This window comes from Bos indicus x Bos taurus, chromosome 20 (genome assembly GCF_003369695.1).
Source record: "Bos indicus x Bos taurus breed Angus x Brahman F1 hybrid chromosome 20, Bos_hybrid_MaternalHap_v2.0, whole genome shotgun sequence".
Taxonomy (NCBI): domain Eukaryota; kingdom Metazoa; phylum Chordata; class Mammalia; order Artiodactyla; family Bovidae; genus Bos; species Bos indicus x Bos taurus.
In genome coordinates, this window is record NC_040095.1 from 21,958,872 (window position 1) to 21,969,576 (window position 10,705).

Genomic DNA, 10,705 nt, shown 5'->3' on the forward strand with positions numbered 1-10,705 from the left:
TACAACAAAGGTTTGTTCTAAGGATGAATTTGGGGATGCTTTTAGGGCCTGAAGCCAGAAGATAGTTGTGATCTATCACAGTACCAGGCCTTCAAGCTCCCTTGGAGTATGTTTGGGAGTAAGTAAGGGCTAATGCTTAGTTAAAAGCCACCCAGATGTTAACTGAGGCCTTCTATATTTAATAGACAGGACTGGCCTGCTTACTGTGGGAAGTCCAATCCCTCTCTGAGACTGCTGGCAATCTCTGGGAGAGAAGAGGCAAGTGCTGGGTATTACATTCTTGTGGTCACCCTCATCTGTTAAAAGCAAAGCATTTGGACAAATCTTGGCACACTTTACAAATGACCATTATTTCCCTCCTTCATCTTCCTTTCTCCTTCTCTTTTGCTTCTTCCTCCTTCCCCTTGTTACTGTGATGACCTCTGGTTATGAGTTCCTGCTTCCACTGGACACTGGTCAGTTAATAGATTGTTTCACTATTTCTTTTTATTTATTTATTTTATTTTATTTTTAAACTTTTTTTTTTTTTGACATCATTCTCTGCCTTTATTTTTTTTTTAATTTTTTATTCCTTTATTTCTCATGTGTTCCCCATCCTGAACCCTCCTCCCTCCTCCCTCCCCATACCATATTTTTAAACTTTACATAATTGTATTAGTTTTGCCAAATATCAAAATGAATCCATCACAGGTATACATGTGCTCCCCATCCTGAACCCTCCTCCCTCCCCATACCATCCCTCTGGGTCGTCCCAGTGCACTAGCCCCAAGCATCCAGTATCGTGCATTGAACCTGGACTGGCATCTCGTTTCATACATGATATTTTACATGTTTCAATGCCATTCTCCCAAATCTTCCCACCCTCTCCCTCTCCCACAGATTCCATAAGACTGTTCCATACATCAGCGTCACTTTTGCTGTCTCGTACACAGGGTTACTGTTAGCATCTTTCTAAATTCCATATATATGCGTTAGTATACTGTATTGGTGTTTTTCCTTCTGGCTTAATTCACTCTGTATAATAGACTCCAGTTTCATCCACCTCATTAGAACTGATTCAAATGTATTCTTTTTAATGGCTGAGTAATACTCCATTGTGTATATGTACCACAGCTTGCTTATCCATTCATCTGCTGATGGACATCTAGGTTGCTTCCATGTCCTGGCTATTATAAACAGTGCTGCGATGAACATTGGGGTACACGTGTCTCTTTCCCTTCTGGTTTCCTCAGTGTGTATGCCCAGCAGTGGGATTGCTGGATCATAAGGCAGATCTATTTCCAGTTTTTTAAGGAATCTCCACACTGTTCTCCACAGTGGCTGTACTAGTTTGCATTCCCACCAACAGTGTAAGAGGGTTCCCTTTTCTCCACACCCTCTCCAACATTTATTATTTGTAGACTTTTGGATCGCAGCCATTCTGACTGGTGTGAAATGGTACCTCATAGTGGTCTTGATTTGCATTTCTCTGATAATGAGTGATGTTGAGCATCTTTTCATGTGTTTGTTAGCCATCTGTATGTCTTCTTTGGAGAAATGCCTATTTAGTTCTTCGGCCCATGTTTCACTATTTCTTACTCAAGTTGTCATGTTCTGCACCAGGCAAATCCATCTGTGAATCTCATTTCCTTTCATAGTTGATACACACTAATAACACTACCACTTCCCTCTCCCCCTCAATACACACAGATGTGTATATATCTGTTAACATGAGATTTTTTTGTTTTATCAGAATTCAGTGCAAATTGAGGGTGACAAATGGAGTATGAGTATTTACAACTCAAAAATGAACTCCTACTGTCCACCTGAAATTATTACAACATTGTTAATCAGCTGTGCTGCTGCTGCTGCTGCTAAGTCACTTCAGTCCAATATAAAATAAATTTTTTAAAAAATGAACTCCTTCCACTTGAAAACTTGATTCTTATTTAAAGTTCTTTTCCCAGGAATTGTTCTATTGGCTTTTCATCCATATAAGGGCTCAGCAACACACTAGCTAGCTTGTTTCTCTTCCTTTCCCCTGGGTGCTATTTCCTCAGCATCCTCTCCTTCCTGGCTTGCAGCCTCCCATGCAAATTCTTAATTCTTTATGCAGAGCACACAGTTCTGGCTGGGGTCTACTTCCAAGCTAAGGTCCGGACCCACTTTTGCATATCCAAACCTATAGAAATACTCAACAAAGCAAAAATGTTCTTATTTGCCATGCTCCATTCTCCTTCTTGGGCTTCCCCAGTGGCTCAGTGGTAAAGAATCCACCTGCCAATGCCAGAGACGTGGGCTTGATCCCTGGGTTGAGAAGACCCCCTGGAGAAGGAAATGGCAGCCCACTCCAGTATTCTTGCCTGGAAAATCCTATGGACAGAGGAGCCTGGCAGGCTGCAGTCCATGGGGTCGCAGAAGAGTCGGACACGACTTAGCAACTAAACAACAACATTCTCCTTACACTGTGGTTGTAAATTTCATTTTCCACTTCTTTTTTGCTCCAGGCAAGTAGAGTGACTGTGTGGATCACAATAAATTCTGTGGAAAATTCTGAAAGAGATGAGAATACCAGACCACCTGACCTGCCTCTTGAGAAATCTGTATGCAGGTCAGGAAGCAATAGTTAGAACTGGACATGGAACAACAGATTGGTTCCAAATAGGAAAAGGAGTACGTCAAGGCTGTATATTGTCACCCTGCTTATTTAACTTATATGCAGAGTACATCATGAGACACGCTGGACTGGAAGAAACACAAGCTGGAATCAAGATCGGCGGGAGAAATCTCAATAACCTCAGATATGCAGATGACACCACCCTTATGGCAGAAAGTGAAGAGGAACTCAAAAGCCTCTTGATGAAAGTGAAAGTGGAGAGTGAAAAAGTTGGCTTAAAGCTCAACTTTCAGAAAACTAAGATCATGGCATCCGGTCCCATCCCTTCATGGGAAATAGATGGGGAAACAGTGGAAACAGTGTCAGACTTTATTTTGGGGGGCTCCAAAATCACTGCAGATGGTGACTGCAGCCATGAAATTAAAAGACGCTTACTCCTTGGAAGGAAAGTTATGACCAACCTAGATAGCATATTCAAAAGCAGAGACATTCCTTTGCCAACAAAGGTCCATCTAGTCAAGGCTATGGTTTTCCTGTGGTCATATATGGATGTGAGAGTTGGACTGTGAAGAAGGCTGAGTGCCAAAGAATTGATGCTTTTGAAGTGTGGTGTTGGAGAAGACTCTTGAGAGTCCCTTGGACTGCAAGGAGATCTAACCAGTCCATTCTGAAGGAGATCAGCCCTGGGATTTCTTTGGGAGGAATGATGCTAAAGCTGAAACTCCAGTACTTTGGCCACCTGATGTGAAGAGTTGACTCACTGGAAAAGACTCTGATGCTGGGAGGGATTGGGGGCAGGAGGAGAAGGGGACGACAGAGGATGAGATGGCTGGATGCCATCACCGACTTGGTGGACATGAGTCTGAGTGAACTCCAGGAGTTGGTGATGGACAGGGAGGCCTGGTGTGCTGTGATTCATGGGGTTGCAAAGAGTTGGACACGACTGAGCGACTGAACTGAACTGAACTGAACTGAACAGGGAGGAAGACACACTGGGAGAGAAGTGGAGCATCCTAGCGAAGAGATTAACATTTGGACAAAAGTATCTGTAGTAACATGGTAGTTTCAGTCTGGAAGCCCCAAACTTAGAGGAATTCAGTTTGTAGGGAATAACACATACTAAGCGCTTCCCTGGTAGCTCAGATGGTAAAACATCTGCCTGCAATGTGGGAGACATGGGTTCGATCCCTTGGTTGGGAAGATCCCCAGGAGAAGGAAATGGCAACCTACTCCAGTACTCTTGCCTGGAAAATTCCATGGATGGAGGAGCCTGGTAGGCTACAGTCCATGGGGTCACAAAGAGCTGGACACGACTGAGCAACTTCACTGCTACTAATACATACTAAGACTTTTATCCAAAGCAGATTAAAGAAAGAGTAGAGACAAGACCCCCAAAATGAAGCTAATAGGTAAGATAATCAACCAATTCCATGTAATTATAGTCTTCACTTGATAGCCATGGGGTATTGGTTCCAAGAGCCCCTGTGGGTACTAAAACTTGGTGGTGCTCAAGTCCCTTATATAAAATGGTGTAGTGCAATTGGTCTCGGTATCCACAGATACAGAGGGCTGACTGCCCTAGGGGACCTGATAAAGCACATCCATATTCCTGGTACCTGTGTTGTGGGGCCAGAAGAAAGGATGTGGAAGAAACCCCAACCTTGAAAAATCCATGTGAAAAGGATTTAAGTAAACAACCTAGCTGCTTGATATGGATTTGAAGACTCTCTGACACTCATGATGTAATCAATATTTCTTCCATTTTGTGAGAAAATATGTGTCATTAAAAACTTATTGCTCTCTATTACTCTTAAGGAAGCCACACTAATCACTCTGCAATTCACTATAAGATAAAGTGTTCCTAATACAACAAGGGTAAAGAAAATATAGTGGTAGTATAACTTCACTGAAAATCTATGGTAACGATAGTATAGCGTTAGTGTAGGCAGACAGACAAAGCAGAGGAACACAATGGAGAGCTTAAAAATATAAACTTGATATTTGACAAATGGCAACCCACTCCAGTGTTCTTGCCTGGAAAATCCCATGGACGGAGGAGCCTGGTGGACTGCAGTCCATGGGGTCTCGAAGAGTCGGACACGACTGAAGCAACTTAGCAGCAGCAGCACCACCACCACAAAACAATCTGGAATGGATAGATAGATGGCTTCTTAGGTAGTATGAGAAAACTGGATCACTGTAGCGACTTCCCTTTCACGTTTCACTTTCATGCATTGGAGAAGGAAATGGCAACCCACTCTACTGTTCTTGCCTGGAGAATCCCCGGGACGGCGAAGCCTGGTGGCTGCCCTCTATGGGGTCGCACAGAGTCGGACATGACTGAAGCAACTTAGCAGCAGCAGCAGCACCACAAAACAATCTGGAATGAATAAATAGATGGCTTCTTAGGTAGTATGAGAAAACTGGATCACTGTACAAAGAAAAATTGAGCTTGATCCTGCATTTTTACTATATGCTAAGAGGATTCAAACTGGATTTTACAACCTATTAACGTAATAGACTATGAAAGGACTATCTTTATGAACCAGGGGGAAATCTTTTTAAGCAAGACCCCAAAATAATAAACATGAGATAAAGAAATAATTATTATCACTGCATAAAATTTGAAGATTTCTGTTCAATGAAGCATAAACTTAGACAAATGACTAAGAGGAGATATCTATCAGCAATGACTAAAATCTACAGGGCATTAAAACTAAAATATACAACAAGGACCTACTGTATACACAGTGAACTATACTCAATATTTTGTAATAACCTATAAGGGAAAAGAATCTGTAAAAGTATATGTGTGTGTGTGTTTTAAATCACTTTAGGTCTGTCCAACTCTTTGTGACCCCCCACAGACTGCAGCCCACCTCTGTCAGTGGGATTCTCTAGGCAAGAATACTGGAGTGGGTTGCCATTTCCTCCTCCAGGGGATCTTCCTGATCCAGGGATCAAACCCACATCTCATGTCTCCTGCACTGGCAGGCAGATTCTTTACCATTAGCACCACCTGGGAAGCTGTCATAAAAGTATATATGCATATATATATATATATATACACACACATACATTCATATACAACTGAATCACTTTCCTATACACCTGAAACTAACATAAATATTTCAATTAAAAACAAAAAACTAGAGGGATTTCCCCAGTGGTCCAATGGTTAAGACGCTATGCTTCTAATGCAAGGGGCATGGGTTCAATCCCAGGTTGGGAACTACGATCTCACACGATGTGCAGTGCAGCCAAAAGAGAAAAGCTAGAATATACGAAATCAGCAGGAATAAAATTGGAAACTGATTATAAAAATAGATAAAAGATATGAATAGGCAATTTGAAGCAAAGGAAGCCCAAAGGGCTAACAAATAATAAAAAGATACTCAACATCACTAGTAAGCTGATATATCAAAATTGAAGCAAAAATGATACACCAATTTTACAGCCATCAAATTGGCAAAAATTGGAAAAGATGATGCATATCAGTTTGGCAAGGATATGGAGAAGTAATGTAAACTGGTACAGGTATTCTGGAAGGCATTCTGGCAGAATTCAGTAAAAATGTCAGTGCATGCCTCAGACTCACTTATCTCAGGGAATATACATACCAAAGAAATTCTTGCATGGATCTGAAGGAGAGTTATACAGGGACATCTGTTGCAGTGTTTATGGTAGAAGTATGCTAGGGGATGGGTACATAAAATGCAGTGAATGTGAAATGCTATGCAGGTAGGAGCAAGATATATACAGCAATATGGGTACATCACAGAAGATTAATGCTGCAGGAAAAAAGTAAGAAATAGAACAGAAAAATAGCATATATCATTTGTGTAAATTAAAAACACAGAGATATACTGTATAAAACTATGTATTTCATAAGAACATATGCATATTTTATAATCTGTATTAAACACATTAGAGTGAGGAGAGGAACATGGGTTTGGATTGAGGTTAAAGAAACTAAAATAGACCAGGAATAAGCATTACATAAATGATGTTGATATTAAGCAATGAATTGAGAGGTATGATTAAATTTTCTATAACCGAGGTCTAATATGAAAGTAGAAGATAAATGATGAAAACATACGCTTACTGAGCAATAACCACCTTGAAAATATTATAGTAAAAGTGATAGATAATTACAACAAACATAGTAAAGATATATTTAGGAAAAACTGCATTACTGGATATTTAAAGACAACATGCACCAAAGGATTTTGGAAGGGGGAAAAAGAAAGCAAACAAATACCATAAATATGTTATTCTTTCTAAGTCATTTTATAGCTTAACATTATTCCAATCAAAACACCAATAGGATTTTTCTTCGAAGAAGATAAAGCTGATGGAAAGTTCACTAAAGTGTACTAAATAGGATAAGTTCTCAAAAAATAGCTTCAAAAAGAAAAGCAAAGAGAGGACAGTAGTTTTCAAGATGGCAAATGATAGTATGATACGACAAAAATTTATATAATGGCACAAAACAGATCCACATAAGTGAATAGAAATTTCAGAAACAGAACACTATTACATACCATAATTATAGAATTAAAAATATACTGCAAAATAAAGGCAAAGGAAAGAAAGATTTCATAAGACAACTAGATTATAATCTAGAGAAACTTAAGTGAGAACCATACCTTATATAAATACCAAAATAAATTTGAAGAATATTTTCTTTTTAAAATCAACTCTTGTAAGTAATTTACATATAGTGTTCCATTCGCTCTTAACAATAACTCTGGTGATGGTGATTTAGTCGCTAAGCCATGTCCGACTCTTGCGATCCCATGGACTGTATCCTGCCAGGCTCCTCTGTCCGTGGGATTCTCCAGGTGAGGATACTGGAATGGGTTCCCATTTCCTTCTCCAGAGGATCTTCCCAACCCAGGAACTGAACCCTGGTCTCCTGCATTGCAGGCAGATTCTTTACCCACTGAGCTATGAGGGAACCCTCAATAACTCTTTAAATAGGCATAATTATTATAATAATTTTATAGATGAAAAACTGAAGCAAAGAAAATTAAAAAAAATTTTTTTGACTATATTTTTGGTTGCTGTCTGCAAATATCATTAATCAGCCTAACACAAATGTCCCCAATGTGTCTTTATTCCTTTTGTTGGTTGGAATGAAAGTCATTCTCTCCCAGAGGTTTTCTCCCTTCTGTGCCCAACCTGTGAAGAAATCAATTTCTGCTGTCAATCCAAGCACTAATAATGACTATATAAATTGGCTATACCTTGAGGGAAAATTTACTGGAGATCTAAGTAAGATCTTTGGGAACTCTAAGACTTTCATTTAAATCCAGTCTTGAATACAAGTATTGTAATGGTATCCAGAATGTTTCTTAGGGCTGTTTCCAAATGAAAAAAATAGGTCTACTGAAGGTCCTAATAATGGAATTTTGTTCTGAAGACTGATTTTGGCAACTGAAGAAGTTTGTATGCCTTTGCTATGACGATTAAAAGAACCAATGCTATCATTTCTCATGAGATCCAAAATCAATGTTCTTTAAATTTTGTTACTTTGCTTGATTATTCTACTAAATTGTTTTTGTCCCCCTCAAATTGTGCTTTAAATCTGTATCTTTTTGGCCAGGAGCTATGTGAGTTGTATTTGTCTGTGCTTTCTATGGGACAGATACCACAGATAATTTTTTTAAGGAGAAATGACAGCATAAAAAGCACATCAGAGTTCTGTTAGCTCATGGCTTCAGCTTCCCATTGTGTATGTAGCTTTGCTTCCAGAAGAATTAGTTGCTTATAATTTAAAAATGCTGCTGCTGCTGCTAAGTCCCTTCAGTAGTGTCCGACTCTGTGCGACCCTGTAGATGGCAGCCCACCAGGCTCCTCCATCCTTGGGATTCTCCAGGCATACTGGAGTGGGTTGCCATTTCCTTCTCCACTGCATGCATACATGCTAAGTCGCTTCAGTCGTGTCCGACTCTGTGTGACCCCATAGACGGCAGCCCACAAGGCTTCTCTGTCCATAGGATTCCCCAGGCAAGAATACTGGAGTGGGTTGCCGTTTCCTTCTCCAATAACTTAAGAATATATAAAAATAAATTTAACCAAGCAGGTATCAGTTATCACTGAAATTACAGTATGAAAATTATCTCTGTCTTTGGGGAGAACAATTAAAATGAAAGTACTGTGGTTAAAAACTAGAACAAAATTAAAAGAACTGGTAGAGTAAGATCAATGAAGCTAAAATATCATATGCATGGGGATTATAGCAAGGTACTTCCCAAGTTAAAGTTAATGAGAAATGAAATTAGATAGATTCAAGAATGTAATGGATGAGTTCAACCACTTGTACAAATGATATAACAAAGAAATTGTCTTTAATATTAACTGAAGAATTCAGAAAATATCTAAATCCAGTCAAAGAGTCTTGTGTTTCAGGAAGGCATGTTAACTGCTGTGACCCAGAAAATATCAGCTAGGGGTCAAAAATTCAAAGACCCAAAGAGAATATAAAGACTCAGGCAGTTAATATAAATATAAATCAAGATGAAAAAAAAAATAGCAACCTACTGGGGACTTCCTTGGTGGTCTGGTGGCTAAGACTTCTTGCTCCCAATACAGGGAGCCCAGATTTCATCCCTTGTCAGGAAACTAGGTCCCACACACCACAGCTAAGAGCTTGCATGCCTCAGCTAAAGATTCCACATGCTGCAACGAAGTGCCGCATATTCTTAAAAGCCATTAAAGAATAGCAACCTACAGACTGATATATTTGCAAATCATAGATTCTATAAGAGGCTAATATCTAGAATATATTAAAAAAATCTGAGAATTCCCTGACAGTCCAGTGGACAAGACTCTGTGGCCTGCCTCTTTCCACCATCTTTCTGTGCCACCAGAATGGTGCACATGAATGTCCTGGCTGATGTTCTCAAGAGTATCAACAATGCCAAAAAGAAAGGCAAATGCCAGGTCCTTATTAGGCCATGCTCCAAAGTCATCGTCAAGTTTCTAACAGTGATGATGAAGCATGGTTACATTGGCGAATTTGAAATCATTGATGATCACAGGGCTGGGAAAATTGTTGTGAACCTCACAGGCAGGCTAAATAAGTGTGGAGCGATCAGCCCCAGATTTGATGTGCAACTTAAAGATCTAGAAAAATGGCAGAATAAACTGCTCCCATCCTATCAGCTTGGTTTCATTGTACTGACAACCTCAGCTGGCATCATGGACCATGAAGCAGCAAGACGAAAACATACAGGAGGGAAAATCCTTGGATTCTTTTTCTAGGGATTTAACACATACAAATAAAATGCCTCAGAGGATTCTGGTGCTTCCTTAAGTCATTTTGAACTTTGTACAGCAGAATAGCAAGAGCGTATTCAGGAGCATACAGCCTTTGTGTTAATTGGTGAATGCTGTTTCCTTGAAGTACAAGAAAGTTTTGACTTGGCGTAAATTTCACCATCATCCTTGTGGCTCATCAGAGGAAGGTGTGTCTGGCCCTGGATGGTTGACTCTGGTTTGGGGTCCAAATGGTGAAGCTGCCTCTTCTGGAGTCTTAAATTAACCCTTGAATGAGTGGTGCCTTTCCTATTTTTAGCTTGATAGAATTCACATTTCATGCCCTAAAAATATGATAACAGTTATAGTTGACTATGTAAGTACTCATAAGGAAGCAGATAATTAGAGCTCTACAGCTCACTAAGACTCAAAGTAAATTTGGATGGCATATTGGGGACATGCCAGCAGTATGTGCTTATAAAATGCCATTCTTTTTAAAAAACCAGTACTGTAAACCTATCACCAAGTGTATTCTGGAATTGGGCAGAATTAGTAAGAGCAGTGCTGTGCAGTAGGCATCTAACAAGAGCCACATGTGTATTCAAAACTTCTGGAAGCCACATTAAAACAAGGAAAGAGAAACTTTTTTTTTTTTCTTAAAATAACATTTTGTGTTCAAAAGTTAAAATTTCACCATATAGATAATATGGGGGGAAAAAAAAAGACTCTGTGGCCTCACTGCTGAGGGCCCAGTTTCAATCCCTGGCTCAGAAACTAAGATCGCATAAGCTGTGAGGCATGGTCAAACAAACAAACAAAAAACCTGTAACTCAACAATAATTTAAA

The 10,705-nt window shown here is 39.6% G+C and overlaps 1 pseudogene; it reads left to right on the forward strand.

Moving 5' to 3' along the window:
- The first annotated feature begins 9,472 nt into the window (after positions 1-9,472).
- Positions 9,473-9,900, forward strand: LOC113878979 (annotated as a pseudogene).
- The last annotated feature ends 805 nt before the right edge of the window (positions 9,901-10,705 follow it).